General features: G+C 47.8%; 1 protein-coding gene across 2 annotated transcripts in view; it reads left to right on the forward strand.

The window, feature by feature from the left end:
• The first annotated feature begins 5,024 nt into the window (after positions 1 to 5,024).
• Positions 5,025 to 15,662, forward strand: part of ELMO3 (engulfment and cell motility 3) — a 286,359-nt gene continuing 275,721 nt past the window's right edge. Inside the window, exon 1 of one of the 2 annotated variants that reach the window (XM_083164845.1) lies at positions 5,025 to 5,075. The gene's annotated coding sequence lies outside the window, so the exon portion shown is untranslated. Of the gene's footprint in view, positions 5,148 to 15,662 lie in introns of both variants that reach the window. The other variant, XM_083164844.1, reaches the window with a different exon arrangement.

The following is a 15,662-nucleotide window of genomic DNA, read 5'->3' on the forward strand; positions in this document are numbered from 1 at the left end:
CTCCGGGGTCATGGTTCTTCCTCAGAGCCGCAGTGATTGACGGGGACCAGACTCTCGGGACCTGCTCTATGGGAGGGGGTCTGTGGATCAGCGCCACAGTGGGGATGGGGACCAGGCTACCGGGACCTGCTGTGGGGGGGGGGGGGTCAGTGGATCATCAGCACTGCAGTGGGGGCTGCCTCCTGTCGGTAATGCTGAGCGGCAATGGGAGTGGGGGACAGGGCTGGCAACAGAAATCTTGGGGCCCTGTACACTGATATTTCTGGGGCCCCCCCGCCCTTCACACCCCTCCCCCCCCCCATTTGCTAGGAGGGATCCACAGCACACGTATACAGTTACCTAAACAGTACATAGACACTTATATACAGGTACATAGACACATCTGTTATATAAAGTCACACAGACACATATATGCACAGGAATACAGATATGAATACGGACAAGATGCCAGCGGTCATCAGAATATCAATGCTAGCATCTAGATGTAGGGAATCCTGACAGGGGTCCGGTAAGCATACTCACCTCCTGCCTGCTCCCCTAACTCTCTCTTCTTGCAGCTGAACCCTAACCCCCCTTCCCCTCAGCCTAACCCATGCATTTAAGTGCCTAACACAAAGCTTCCCTCCACATGGCATAACAACAAACTCCCTGCCCCCACGCAGCCTAAGCCCCTGCTAGTGATTAAACCTAAACACAACCCCCCCCCTCAGGCCTAATGCTAAACCACCCTGTATACTTTAGTCTGCAGGGATGTTAACAACATCCCTATGCACAGACACATACAGTACATAGTTACGCCAACACATATATGTAGAAACATACAGTAATGCTGACACATACAGTACATGCACAGACACATACAGTACATAGTTACACCGATACATATTTGCAGTCACATACAGTACACACAAATGCAGACACATACATGCACCGACACATACAGTAGTTACGCCACACATAGAGGCAGACACATACAGTACATAGTAACACCAAATCATACATGCACAGACACATACAGTGCATATTTACTCCGACACATATATGCAGACTTACAGTACACAGTTAAGCCGACACATACGGTACATACATAGTACCTTACAGATTTGTGGCACTGGCAGCTCCAGCCCTCCGTTCAGCCATGTCAGAGTGCAGCAGTTTTGGCTGTACTCGGTGGTGGGAAGCCCCGCCCCCTGCTGGGACACTGTCAACTCCATCTGTTCTGTTCTTTTTTATCAAGCATGGTAACTTCAACTTGGAGGAGGGTGGCCTGGAACACACATGTCCCCAGAGAGCCCCATACTCCTCTGCAAGTAACTGCCTCCTCCTGGTCTGGGAGGCGGAGCTTCTGTCTGCCTTACTGCTGGGACTCCCAGTAGACAGAGAGCAGTTAGCAGTGGGAGCAAGTTCGTTGCAACTTGCAAGGAGGAGGCGGAGCTTGCTGACAGCATGTAAGCCAGGGGGCTGAGGAGAAGGGCTCAGGTAGCAGCAGCAGCAGCTCAGCCACTGTCAATCAGCACAGTGGAGAGAGAGCGCAGCGCTGCAGATTGGCGGGGGTCCCTTTGAAAATTGTGATTCTCTCCTCTCAGGCAGTAATAATCGCGTGAGATCAGACTGAGAGGAGATGCTGGGGAGCGATTATTACTGCCTGAGAGGAGAGAATCACCAGCGCGGCTCAGCCGCAGTGACAGCCAGCCATAGGAATGTCAGTGCGCCGGCACCCACCACAGAACCCGCTGGTGCTTGCCCGTGCTGCGCAGCAACGGGGGTGACACAGACGGGCCCTGGGGCCCTTCAGATCGCCGGGGCCCGTCACACATGTCCCCCTTGACCCCCCCTGTCGCCGGCCATGGTGGGGGAGGGAGGGTTAACGGCACCCTGCCCCTGTCCCCAGCCTGCCACTGATGATCAGCGTCTCCTCTATGCGCCGGGCTCCCACTTGTCCAGGCTGAGGGGAGGGAGGAGGGGGAAGGACTGTCCCTGAAGTTTACACTTCTCCCCGATCTCCTCCAGCAGCAGCAGCAACGGCTTGTGCAGTAGCGGCAGTAATCCCCGGCTGCCCCCCCCTCTCTCTCTCTCTCTTTGGCTCGTTCTTCCTGTGTGGCGCACAGGAAGATCAGGGATCAGGCAAATCCAGGGCTCCCATGGACCCTGAGAGTTTATATATATATATATATATATTTACTCGCGTTGGACACAAAAGGCTTTGAGCGGCCATCTTGGTACACTCAAGTGAAGCCACTGTCTGTACTCCCCCTGCTGGTGGCTTCTGTGCAAGCGCAACAAGTTGAAATCTCCTATCTCTATAATGGGGCATGTTTCACTAAATAAATAAAAAACCTGTCTGGGAAACCTAAACCCCAAAAAGCACTACACTGGGACAATATCTATCTAATAAAACAAACCCTAAGTCTCAATTCTTCCTCTACCCTGAGTTATGCCTTCCCAAAAAAAACCTCATAGAATATCATGGGTGGCAAGTTGCCATTTCTGAAGTGTCAGAAAAAAGTTGGAAGTTTAGATCATTCCCAATTGCTCATTTTTTAATATTTAGCCCTGAAAGTTTAGATTGCTCACAATTTTTATATTTTGACCTGAAATTTGGCATGCAGCACTGGTTGACGATTCTACGTGTACGTGCCAAATTTCAGCTCAGTACGTCCAGTCACTTTTGAGGTGTAGTCCCTCAAACACCATGCCCCCATCCGAAAAGTTCCCTATGGGAAAAATCCGTTTGATGGATTGAGCCTTAATATAAGGGCACTACTGTGCCCTTATAATTATATATGAGTCAGGTGTGTGTGTGTGTATATATCAGGTAGGTGTGTGTGTGTTTGTGCATATATAAGGTGTGTGTATCAGGTTGGTGTGTGTGTGTATCTCAGGTGTGTGTGTATATCAGGTAGGTGTGTTTGTGTATGTCAAGTAGGTGTGTGTATATCAGGTGTGTGTGTGTATCAGGTAGGTGTGTGTTTGTGTATAACAGGTGTGTGTATCAGGTAGTAGTGCATTGGCATGCGCAGCACATTTCATTAGGGGGTGCACATTTTATTAGGGGGTGTCTTGCACGCCCCATTGGATGTGTCTAACACCACCAATGAGACGTGTCTACCATCAGCTATTCGCACTCTCTACAATATAAAACATCTCTCAGCCACACCAAAATGGTGTTAATCTTCTAATTACTCTGTGTAACAGTACATGAAAATAGTCATAAACCTATATGGATGACGCAGGTATGTAGTGGCGATGCAGTGAATTTCCCGGCGGTCGGAATCCCAGCGTTCAGAATCCCGACGCTGGAATCCCGACCGCCAAAATCCAGACTGCCGAAATCCCGAAACATTCTCCCTCCGTGGGTGTCCACGATACCCATAGAGGGAAAATAAATTAGCGTGCTGAGCGTAGCGAGCCCGCAAGGGGGGGCGCTCCACGTCCCCCCCATGTCGGGATTTCGGGGGTCGGGATTCCATACCGAATCCATGTAGTGATATGACAATGGTCTATTACAATTAACAATGCAAAATACACATAATTGATTGATGGGCGCTTGTTTTAATGGAATATCAGTTCTAAAAAGCAAAAGTATATAAGGTTGGGCACCCCTAACACTCGATGTGCGCACGCCTATGTAGGTGTGTTAGTGTGTGTCAGGTAGGTGTGTTTGTGTATATCAGGTGTTTGTGTGTATCAGGTGTGTGTGTGTGTGTATCTCAGGTGTGTGTGTATCAGGTAGGTGTTTGTGTATATGAGGTAGGTGTGTGTATATCAGCTGTGTGTTTGTGTACTGTATATCAGGTGTGTGTGTGTGTGTGTATCAGGTGTGTGTGTATATCAGGTGTGTTTGTGTATCAGTTAGGTGTGCGTATAAGGTGTGTGTTTGTGTATCTCAGGTGTGTGTGTATCAGGTAGGTGTTTGTGTATATGAGGTAGGTGTGTGTATATCAGCTGTGTGTTTGTGTATCAGTAAGGTTTGTGTATAAGGTGTGTGTTTGTGTGTATCAGGTGTGTGTATATCAGGTAGGCATATATGCATATCGGGTAGGTGTGTTTTTGTATATCAGGTGTGTGCAGTTGCCGGTGCAAGGTACCTTAGCGTTCCAGGTGGGGGCGATGCCCCGCCGCTCCAAGGAGGGGGGGGGCTAGGGATGCGGCCGCCGGCAAGTCGCTCCACAGGGCGGAGCTGACTTGCTCCGGCGCAAATGCCTAAAGCTGCCTAGTGGTGGCACCGGCCCTAGGTGTGTGCATATATCAGGTAGGTGTGAGTTTGTGTGTATGTGAGCTTTGTATATATCAGGTGTGTATTTGTGTTTCAGGTAGGTGTGTGTGTATATCAGGTAAGTGTGTGTATATCAGGTAGGTTTGTGTGTGTGTGTATCAGGTAGGTGTGTTTGTGTGTATCAGTTAGGTGTGTTTCTGTATCTCAGGCGTATGTATCAGGTGTGTGTATATCAGGTAGTTGTGTGTGTATGTCAGGTGTGTGTATCATGTAGGTGTGTGTTTCAGATGTGTGTGTTTGTGTATATCAGGTCTGTGTATCAGGTAGGTGAGTATGTATCAGGTGTGTATATCATGTGGGTGTATATCAGGTAGGTGTGTGTGTGTATATCAGGTGTGTGTGTATATCAGGTAGGTGTGTGTGTATATCAGGTAGGCGTGTGTATATCAGGTAGGTGTGTGTATATCACGTGGGTGTATATCAGGTAGGTGTGTGTGTGTGTATGATAGGTGTGTTTGTATGAGATAGTTGTGTGTTTGTGTATATCAGGTGGGTGTGTGTGTATCAGGTAGGTGTGTGTATCTCAGGTGTGTGTATACCAGGTGTGTGTGTGTATTTCAGGTATATGTGTCTGTATATCAGGTAGGTGTGTGTATATCAGGTGTGTGTTTATCAGGTACTGTAGGTGTATGTGTATATCAGGTAGGTGTGTGTGTGTGTTTATCAGGAGTGTGTGTGACGTACACACCCTGTGGGATCCTTATCTGGAGTAGAGGAATGCGAGTCTTGCTGTAACCTGTCTGCTCCCAGCCTCCACCTCCCTTTGCTCTCCCAGCTGCAGGACAGGAAGCAGCACCAGGTACCGGGGCCAGACTTGCAGCCCGTCCTATATCTATTCCCATTTACTGGTATAGTGCCAGCATATTCCACGGTGTGTCTCTCATTTTATACCTGTCTGTATCGTTTTCTCTCTTTCAGTATGCATGATGGTCTGTCTCTCTGTACAGATCTGTCCCTGTGCCCCTCTCCCTTTCTCTCTGTTCCTGTGTTCAGTCTGTCTCTTTGTATGGAAACTACTGAGGAAGAGAGGGATCTAGGTGTCACTATTTCAGGGGACTTAAAAGCAGGTAGGCAATGTAACAAAGCAATGAAGAAGGCAATGCTTGGTTGCATAGGGAGAGGTATCAGCAGTAGAAAGAAAGAAGTAATAATGCCACTGTATAGGTCATTGGTACGACCTCACCTAGAGTATTGTGTTCAGTTCTGGAGGCCATATCTCCAGAAGGATATAAATACATTAGAGACTGTACAAAGAAGAGCAACTAAAATGGTGCATGGCCTACATCACAAAACATACCAGGAAAGACTAAAAGATCTTAATATGTATACTTTAGAGCAGAGAAGGGAAAGGGGGGACATGATAGAAACTTTTAAATATATCAAGGGTTTTAACAAGGTACAGGTGGGAGACATTCTTCACAGGAAGAGGAGCAACAGAACACGAGGACATGCACTGAAACTAGAGGGAGGAAGATTCAGGGGAAATGAGGAAGAATTTTTTCACAGAAAGAGTAGTAGATAAGTGGAATAGCCTACCATCAGAGGTGGTAGACGCAAATACAGTAGTACAATTTAAACATGCTTGGGATAAGCATATTGATATCCTTACAAAAAAATAAGGATCAAATATGGTTTGAGGTAACATGTTTAAAAAAAGGGGCAGACTAGATGGGCCAAGTGGTTCTTATCTGCCGTCAAATTCTATGTTTCTATGTTTGTACATGTCTGCTTAGGTGCCTCTGGCTCTCTCTGTATGAATCTGTCTCTTTGCCTCTCTCTATGTCCCTGTGTGTATGACTGTCTGCCTCTTTGTATACATCGGTCTCTCTGTCTCTGTGCCTCTCCCTCTGTTCCAGTGTGTATGACTGTCTATCTTCCTGTATACATCTGCCTCTGTGCCTCTCTGTATGCATCTGTCCCAATGCATCTGTACCTGTGTATGCATCTGTACCTGTGCCTCTCTCTGTCCCTGTGTATATGACTGTCTGTCTCTGTATGTTTCTGTCTCTGCCTCTCTCTTCCTGTGTGTATGACTGTCTGCCTCTGTTGCGCCTGTCTCTGTATGTGTCTGTCTCTCTCTGTATGACTGCCTCTTTATGCATCTGTTTCTATGTCTAACTCTCGTGTGTATGTATGTATGTATATGTGTGTGTATGTATGTATGTATGTATATATATATATATACCATATTTGCCGGCGTATAAGACGACTTGGCGTATAAGACGACCCCCAACATTTCCACTCAAAATATAGAGTTTGTTATATACTCGCCATAAAAGACTACCCCCTCTTCCGCACACCTTCTACACTCCATGTCACTAGCAGCTGTCTGGTCCTCCCTTGAATCCATATTATGGATACCTGTAGTACCAGTATTAAACCCTTGAGTGGTGGGTTTTGCTGGGGCAGGACAAACCTATCAGGGCAGGTTTGTCCTGCCCCAGCAAAACCCACATAAAGTTGTAAGCCCCCCTCACCTGCAGCTTCCCTGCAGTGTTGCCACTGTCCCCCCTGCCTAAGCCCCAAGGGTTACACTTTTATACATGTCATACACTCTCCTCGCCCCCCCCCCTTCTTATGCATACCTTGATACTTTAAATGTCTTTTTAGAGACATGTCAGTGCCGTCGCTGTCCTCCTTGCCTAACCGCCTGTCACATTCTGCAGTGACGTCGGCGGCAGGCTCGGGGATGTTCGCGGCAGCTTGGGGGGACTTGGGAGCGCTCAGGCACCCGAGTCCTCCCGAGCCGCTGCGAACGTCCCCGAGCCTGCCGCCGACGTCACTGCAGATTGTGACAGGCGGTTAGGCAGGGAGGACAGCGGCAGCACTGACATGTCTCTAAAAAGACATTTGAAGTATCAAAGTATCAAGGTATGCATAAGAAGGGGGGGGGGGGGGTGAGGAGAGTGTATGACATGTATAAAGGTGTAAACCTTGAGGCTATACAGTATGTACTGTCTACGAAGTGCACCTGGCGTATAAGACGACCCCCATTTTGGAGGCATATTTTCCAGGGGGAAAAAGTCGTCTTATACGCCAGCAAATATGGTATATATCATGAACAGCGATTTCCAGTAACAATCTTGCACATATTGTAATGAGATTTGGCTGCTGCACACAAATGTGGCTGTTGTAGGTGAAGCTTTAGCCCGCAGGAGGCAAGCAGGACCTTTGAACTTTTTGCAACTGAGTCCGCATACTCAGTCTTCCCTTACACAATTATAATTAATTATGGTCAAAATAATAGACAAACCAGTGCTGGTGGCTGCCAAACATAACATATGTGGTCAAACTGAAGCAAATCCTCATCACATAATTACATTTAAGTAACATAGAAACAGAATTTAATGGCAGATAAGAACCACTTGGTCCATTGTCTGTCCGTTTTTTAAACCTGTTACCTCAAACCATATTTGATCCTTATTTTTTTTTTGTAAGGATATCAAATTGCGTTTTAAATTGATCTACTGTATTTGCCTCTACCACTTCTGATGGGAGACTATTCCATTTATCCTCTGCCCTTTCTGGGAAGTAACTTTTCCTCAAATTTTCCATGAATCTTCCTCCCTCTAGTGTCAGTGCATGTCCTTGTGTTCTGTTGCTCCTCTTCCTTTGAAGAATGTCTCCCACCTGTACCCTTATTAAAACCCATGATATATTTGAAAGTTTCTATCATGTCCCCCCTTTCCCTTCTCTGCTCTAAACTATATATATTAAGATATTTTAGTCTTTCCTGGTACGTTTTGTGATGTAGGCCATGCACCATTTTAGTTGCCCTTCTTTGTACAGTCTCTAATGTATTTATATCCTTCTGGAGATATGGCCTCCAGAACTGTACACAGTACTCTAGATGAGGTCGTACCAATGACCTATACAGTGGCATTATAACTTCTATTGCTGATACCTCTCCCTATGCAACCAAGCATCTGATTGGCCTTCTTCATTGCTTTGTTACATTGCATACCTGCCTTTAAGTCCCCTAAAATAGTGACATCTGGATCCCTCTCTTCCTCAGTTGTTTTCATTATAGTGCCATTTATACTATATTTAGTCTTTGGATTTTTGAGACCCAAATGCATGATTTTGCAATGTCTGCCTTTAAACTGTTGTTGCCATGCTCTTGACCATTCCTCTAATCTACCTAGATCATCAATCATTTGTGGTACCCCCTCCTGTTGTGTCTACCCTGTTTCATACCATTGTGTCATCTGCAAAAAAGGCACATTTTACCCTCAATTCCATTTGCAATATCACCAATAAAGATCTTAAAAAGCACTGGTCCAAGTCAGGGCCGGTGCAAGGCATCTAGGCGCCCTAGGCAAACCTACAGGATACCGCCCCCCCCCCCCCCCAAAAAAAACAATAAAAAAAACCTTACACCACAACACTTCCCCTGCCACTGAGCAAACTGGGATGCTCTGTGTGACTAACCTTATATTTATAGACTGTTATTTTTAATTACACAAAAGTGTGTAAGAATCAGGACAATCCCCATAGCCTATATGATATATAGGGATTGTCCTGATTCTTACACACTTTTGTAGAATTAAAAATAACAGTCTGTAAATATATGGTTAGTATAGGCAATATATCCCAGTGTAACCAGATATGCCCCCACAGTGACAGATACACATATGCCCCCACAGTGCCAGATATTCCCCCACAGTGCCAGATACACATATGCCCCCACAGTGCCAGATATTCCCCCACAGTGCCAGATACACATATGCCCCCACAGTGCCAGATATTCCCCCACAGTGCCAGATACACATATGCCCCCACAGTGCCAGAGATGCCCCCACAGTGCCAGAGATGCCCCCCACAGTGCCAGAGATGCCCCCCACAGTGCCAGAGATGCCCCCCACAGTGCCAGAGATGCCCCCACAGTGCCAGAGATTCATATGCCCCCACAGTGCCAGAGATGCCCCCACAGTGCCAGAGACACATATGCCCCCACAGTGCCAGAGACACACGTGCCCCCACAGTGCCAGAGGAGACACACATGCCCCCACAGTGCCAGAGACGACACACATGCCCCCACAGTGCCAGAGATGACACACATGCCCCCACAGTGCCAGAGATGCCCCCACAGTGCCAGAGATGCCCCCACAGTGCCAGAGATGCCCCCGCAGTGCCAGAGATGCCCCCACAGTGTCAGAGACACATATGCCCCCACAGTGCCAGAGATGCTAGAGACACACATGCCCCCACAGTGCCAGAGACGACACACATGCCCCCACAGTGCCAGAGATGCCCCCACAGTGCCAGAGATGCCCCCCACAGTGCCAGGGATGACCCCACAGTGCCAGAGACACATATGCCCCCACAGTGCCAGAGATGCCCCCACAGTGCCAGAGACACATATGCCCCCACAGTGCCAGAGATGCCCCCACAGTGCCAGAGACACATATGCCCCCACAGTGCCAGAGACACACGTGCCCCCACAGTGCCAGAGGAGACACACATGCCCCCACAGTGCCAGAGGAGACACACATGCCCCCACAGTGCCAGAGGAGACACACATGCCCCCACAGTGCCAGAGGAGACACACATGCCCCCACAGTGCCAGAGGAGACACACATGCCCCCACAGTGCCAGAGGAGACACACATGCCCCCACAGTGCCAGAGGAGACACACATGCCCCCACAGTGCCAGAGGAGACACACATGCCCCCACAGTGCCAGAAGAGACACACATGCCCCCACAGTGCCAGAGGAGACACACATGCCCCCACAGTGCCAGAGGAGACACACATGCCCCCACAGTGCCAGAGGAGACACACATGCCCCCACAGTGCCAGAGGAGACACACATGCCCCCACCAGCAACTCACCATTGTTGCTGGGCTGGGGGGTCCGGGACAGACAGCCCTCCTGCTCCCCCGGGCCGCTTAGCCAGTCACTGGCTGCTGGCCGCGCTGGATCACCATCCACCTCCTCCAGGCCGCCCTCCTGCGCTGGCCGCGGCTTCCAGAGCACGGCCGCGGCTACAGGAAGACATGTCCTCAGTGCAGGGGGCCGGCGGCCATTTTCCTGTAGCCGCGGCCGTGTTCTGGAAGCCGCGGCCAGCGCAGGAGGGCTGCCTGTGCCTGGAGGAGGTGGAAGGTGACCAGCGTGGCCCGCAGCCAGTGACTGGCTAAGCGGCCCGGGGGGCACATGGCACCCTGCCCCCCGGCCCAGCCCACCCCTGAGTACAGCCAGGCAGCACTGACTGGAGTCTGGAGCAGGGCATCGGATTGCTGGGCGTGCGGGTGGTTTGGAGGGGGGCGGGCGGCCGGGCAGCGGCTCCTCCACCCGCCGGAGATTGCTGTATGTGTCTGGCTGTTGTCGGCTCAGTGCACCGGGGGGAGGGGGGGCGCGCTGCAGATTGCAGCTGACTTGGCTGGTGAGGGCTGGGGTGGCTGCCGCCCGCCGCAGTAGATTGCCGCTGGCTGCTGGGATGGGGACTGTGATGTGACTGTCACGCAGAGACAGCAAGTTTACAGGCGGGCTCCGGCGGAGAGGGGGAGGGGGATTTGGGAAACACTCACCGCTTGTTGGTCGCTGCAGGCAGCTTCCAGTTCCAGTACCTTCCCCCGGCTCTCCTCTGCTGTAGCTTTCTTCCTGCTGTAGCTCAGTACCACCCTCCAGTGGCCGGCGCCCTAGGCAAATGCCTAAACCTGCCTAGTGGTGGCGCCGGCCCTGGTCCAAGTACAGATCCTTGGGGTACCTCACTTGTAACCTTTCCCTCCTCTGACTGTACTCCGTTTACTACAACTCTCTGTTTTCTGTCCTGCAATCAAGATCTTATCCATTCAACCATCTTAAGGCCCCCATACACTATGAGATTTATCTGACCTGTAAAATTGCATCTGATTTCCCTTGAACTTCCCCGGCAGCTTCCCAGGAGGCCTACAAACAATTTGACACTTGGGGGGAAATTTACTAATATGAAAAACCGAGTTTTTCGTATTAGTATTTTCCCTACGACTGCATACGACTGTTTCAGTCGTATGCAAAGTCGTGTTCCGGAGGGTCATTTACAAAGCAGTCAGATACGACTGCTTTGTAACCCACCGATGTCGTAGGAATTCGTATTAGCGGCCGTATATACGGCTGCTAATACGAATTATTTGTAGCAGTCTGCACGGATCAGTCAGATCCGTGCAGGCTGCAAGGTGTAAAAAAAATTAAAAAATTTAAAAAAATGGAAAAAAAAACGGCGTGGGGTCCCCCCCACAGCCAAAACCAGCACCAGGCTGACAGAGCCTGGAGCCGGTAATTAAAAATCAGGGAACCCGACAAATAGGGGTTCCCCGATTTTAACAACCAGCCCCAGGCTCCAGGTCCGGGGCTGGTTCCCAAAATACGGGGGACAAAATGACTAGGGGTCCCCCGTATTTCAAGAACCAGTCCCAGGCACAACCAGCCAGCAGGGTAATGTCACAGCCGGGGGACACTTATAATATAAGGTCCCGCGGCCAAAACATTAACCCCCTGACCGGTCAGCCTGGCCAGGGGCCCTGGGGGAGTGGGGACCGCCCCAATGAAGGGGTCCCCCCCCTCCAGGACTTACCTGACCAGGCTGAAGCCTGGTACTGTCCCCGATGCCCCTGGGCGGTGGGCATCGGGCTGATTCAAGTGTAAAAAATAGATTAAACTATTGTTTTTTTACTGTGGCACTACAAGTGCCAGCAAGCTGGGACTTGGAGAACCACAAGTCCCAGCCTGCTGGGCATTAAAGGGCCCGCTGGCACTTGTAGTTCCACAGTTAAAAAAATAGTGCACAAAAAATAGTGCTGTAAATGTACATGTTTCTCCTTAATTTTTCTGACTATACTTGCAACTTGACTGTGGCCTCTTACCCTCAGTAAATACTGAGCAGAAATATTTTTTAATATGATCTGCTATTACATTGTACCCCTCAAGAAGACTTCCACCCTCTGTCTTTAGTCTTATTACTCCACTTTTAGTTTTTCTCCTTTCACTTATATACCTAAAAAAAGTCCCTCCTTTACCATTTTCTCCTCAGCCTGTGCTTTTGCAAATCAACCTTCCTAAAATGTAACACCTTTGTTTTTCTGTGAGATGAGTTGGTCTCTGTATTTATTCAGCAAGAAATGCTGGGTATTCCCATATGCTAATGGGGCTGCCTGGCACCCCCTGCCCTTCTCCGCCTCACACAAATGCATTTGCACGGAGGACCGAATAAATCAGAATAAGGTCCTTAGTCACATGAGATTTTGCACACAGGCTTTTCATGTGGTATTTTATATATATAATTTAATGTTTATATTAATCCCACCCCTGCAGTTACCCATTGACCAAGTTTATACTGCCTTTACTCTGTGTTTTGACAGTGTAATATTCTACCGTGCAGTTTGCGGGTAGTAATGTATCTATTATTTCGTGACCCTGCAGCCCAGCCAGAATTCCACTCATCCCCAGTCCTATGTACGTTTGTATGACTGTGGGAAAGCAGAACCTCTGATTGGAAACTTAAGGGTCAGACTTGAATTTAAGACAGGCTTACACCCTCTGTAACCAAACAAGCCTTTCCTAGGCTCATTACACCAGGCATAGATTGCCACACTGATTACTTTGGGGGAAATGTACTAAAAAAAATTGTGAAAAAAAATCGTATTTTCCTACGAAAATATGATTTTTGTTGGTGCATACGTATTTTTGGCATTTACTATGCCAAAAATACGTATTTTCGTATTCTTAATAATGGGACATTCGTATTTGTATTTACAAATACGAATGAATACACCATCAAAAGAATACGACAGAAATCACCATTCAAAAGAATGGTGGTTTCTGATTTACTAAGCTAATTGGCGTGAAACGGCCACGAATATACGGCAGGAAAATACACTTTATTTTCCTGACGTATTTGGCAGAAGCCTGCACGGATCAGTCAGATCCGTGCAGGCTTCAGTGGAAAAAAAATAGAGAAATAAATAAATAAATTAAAAAAAACGGCGTGGGGTCTCCCCCACAGTTGTAACCAGCACCAGGCTAAAAAACCAGGACAAGGCACCGGACCAAGACCTACCTACGGGCTCAAGATAGGCAAGTATCAGTATGTAAGGGCTTTGGATGTATTAAAGTTTTATTTTTATTGTGTGTCAGTGTGTTTATTTGACTATTTTTATTACTGTGGAGCTACAAGTGCCAGCGGGCCCTTTAATGCCCCGCAGGCTGTGAATTGTGGTTCTCCAAGTCCCAGCTTGCAGGGGAGGCTTGTTGGGACTCATAGTTCCACAGTATTAAACAATAGTTTTATCTTTTTTTTTACACTGAAATCAGCCCGTGACCACCGCACAGGGTCACCGGGGACAGCACCAGGCTTCAGCCTGGTCAGGTAAGTCCTGGAGGGGGGACCCCTTTATTGGGGGGGGGGTCCCCACTCCCCCAGGGCCCCTGGTCAGGCTGACTGGTCAGTAGGGTGGTGTTTTAGCCGCGGGACCTTATCTAATAAGTGTCCCCCGGCTGTGACATTACCCTGCTGGCTGGTTTGGCCTGGGGCTGGTTCTTAAAATACGGGGGACCCCTAGTCATTTTGTTGCCCTGTATTTTGGGAACCAGCCCCAGACCTGGATCATGGGGCTGGTTTAAAAAAAAAAAAAATCGGGGAACCCCTATTTGTCGGGTTTCCTGATTTTTTATATACGGCCGTTAATACAAATTAATACGACATCGGAGGGTTACAAAGCAACGTAAATTCCCCTCCGGAACATGACTTTGCATACGACGTATGCAGTCGTATTCATTCGTATCAAGACTACGAATACAATTTTTTGTATTCGTATTCTTAGTAAATGTCCCCCTTTATGTTGAAAAATGAATAACTCATTGGACCAGATTGACTAGTATGTACGCCTCTCACAAAGACTTACTAGCACCATGCAGAAATAATATTTATGGTACGGGTTATCAATATATGTTCAGGCACCAAGAGCACCATTCATACTACTGTAGTTAGCAACAAATGAACATTGTTGCCATCTATGATGTCTCTAGATTGTGTATATAACAAGCAGTGACAAAAGGATACATTGGAAAGGATCATTGAAATTATTCTTATTGCAAACTGTTAAAAACTCTGTATACGATTGACCGATTCAGTGTGCGACACTTAGATTGCCTAGTGTGTACGCCTCTCACAAAGACTAACTAGCACCATGCAAAAATAAATGTTTATGATATGTGTTACTATTACATGATCAGGCACCAAGAGCACTATTCATACTAGTTAGCAACAAATGAACATTGTTGCCATCTGCGATGTCTCTAGAGCATTGGTTCCCAAACTGTGTGTCTAGGCACCCTGGGGTGGCTAAGGACACTGCAGGGGTGCCTTGAGTTGGTGGACCAAGATCAATTCATATTCTTTATGGTCAATGTACCAGGCAAAACCAGTGCTTGTGGCTGCCAATCATAATATATGTTCACAAACAGAAGTAAATCCTGTCCCTCACCAGATAACTGTGACAAATAAACACAATGCACTTAATTTAATATTGTTTTTCTGAATTTCTCGATAAGAAGCATTTGGCCTCGGGGTGCCTTGAAAACATTTTGATGCTCTAGGGTGATTCAAAAACGTTTGGGAACCACTGCTCTAGAGTGTGTATATAACAAGTAGTGACGAAAGGATCCTTTGAATTCTTGTTGCAAATTGTTAAAAACTCTGTACACATTTGACTGATTCAGTGTGGAAACCACTTCATTAAACTTGACTTATAGAGATATTAAGTGATCAGCACATTCCAGACGGAACACTGATAGGCAATTCATACCCCTAGTACCAACACACACACATATATCTCTATCTTTAAAGTTTAACAGAGGTCTATCCCCAATTGACACTCAGATTGCCTAGTGTACACGCCTCTCAAAAAATCTATCGCCAAAGCTTACAGTGATTTACCACAATAAATTCAGCAGTCTCTACCCCAGGGGTGGGCAATAATTTCAACTGGGGGGACAATTAACACTTCCAGTAAATGTTCAAGGGCTGCGCTTAGGAAAAGTGGGTGTGGCCATTCATAAGGGTGTGCGGTCATGAAAATAGAGGGTGTCCTTAAGTGTAGTGTACCACACCATATACCCCTTATACACATTATGAAACACAATAGTAGACTCCTATATACTTGCCCCTTACACATTATGCCACAGAAAATGAGCCAAAATTCACACAGAGGGAGTCAAAATTCACAATATGACACACGGAATAAGCCAAAAGGCATGTTATGCAACTGGGATAAAGCCAAAATTTACATTATGCCTCCCAGATTGAGCCTTAATTTATGTTATGTCACCCGGATTGAGCCCAAATTTACGTTCTGGGGAGTGGAGGGGCTGAACTGGGCAGAGTATACACCACGTTGTCAGATATAGCC

Source organism: Crinia signifera, chromosome 11 (assembly GCF_055691185.1).
Source record: "Crinia signifera chromosome 11, ASM5569118v1, whole genome shotgun sequence".
Taxonomy (NCBI): Eukaryota; Metazoa; Chordata; class Amphibia; order Anura; family Myobatrachidae; genus Crinia; species Crinia signifera.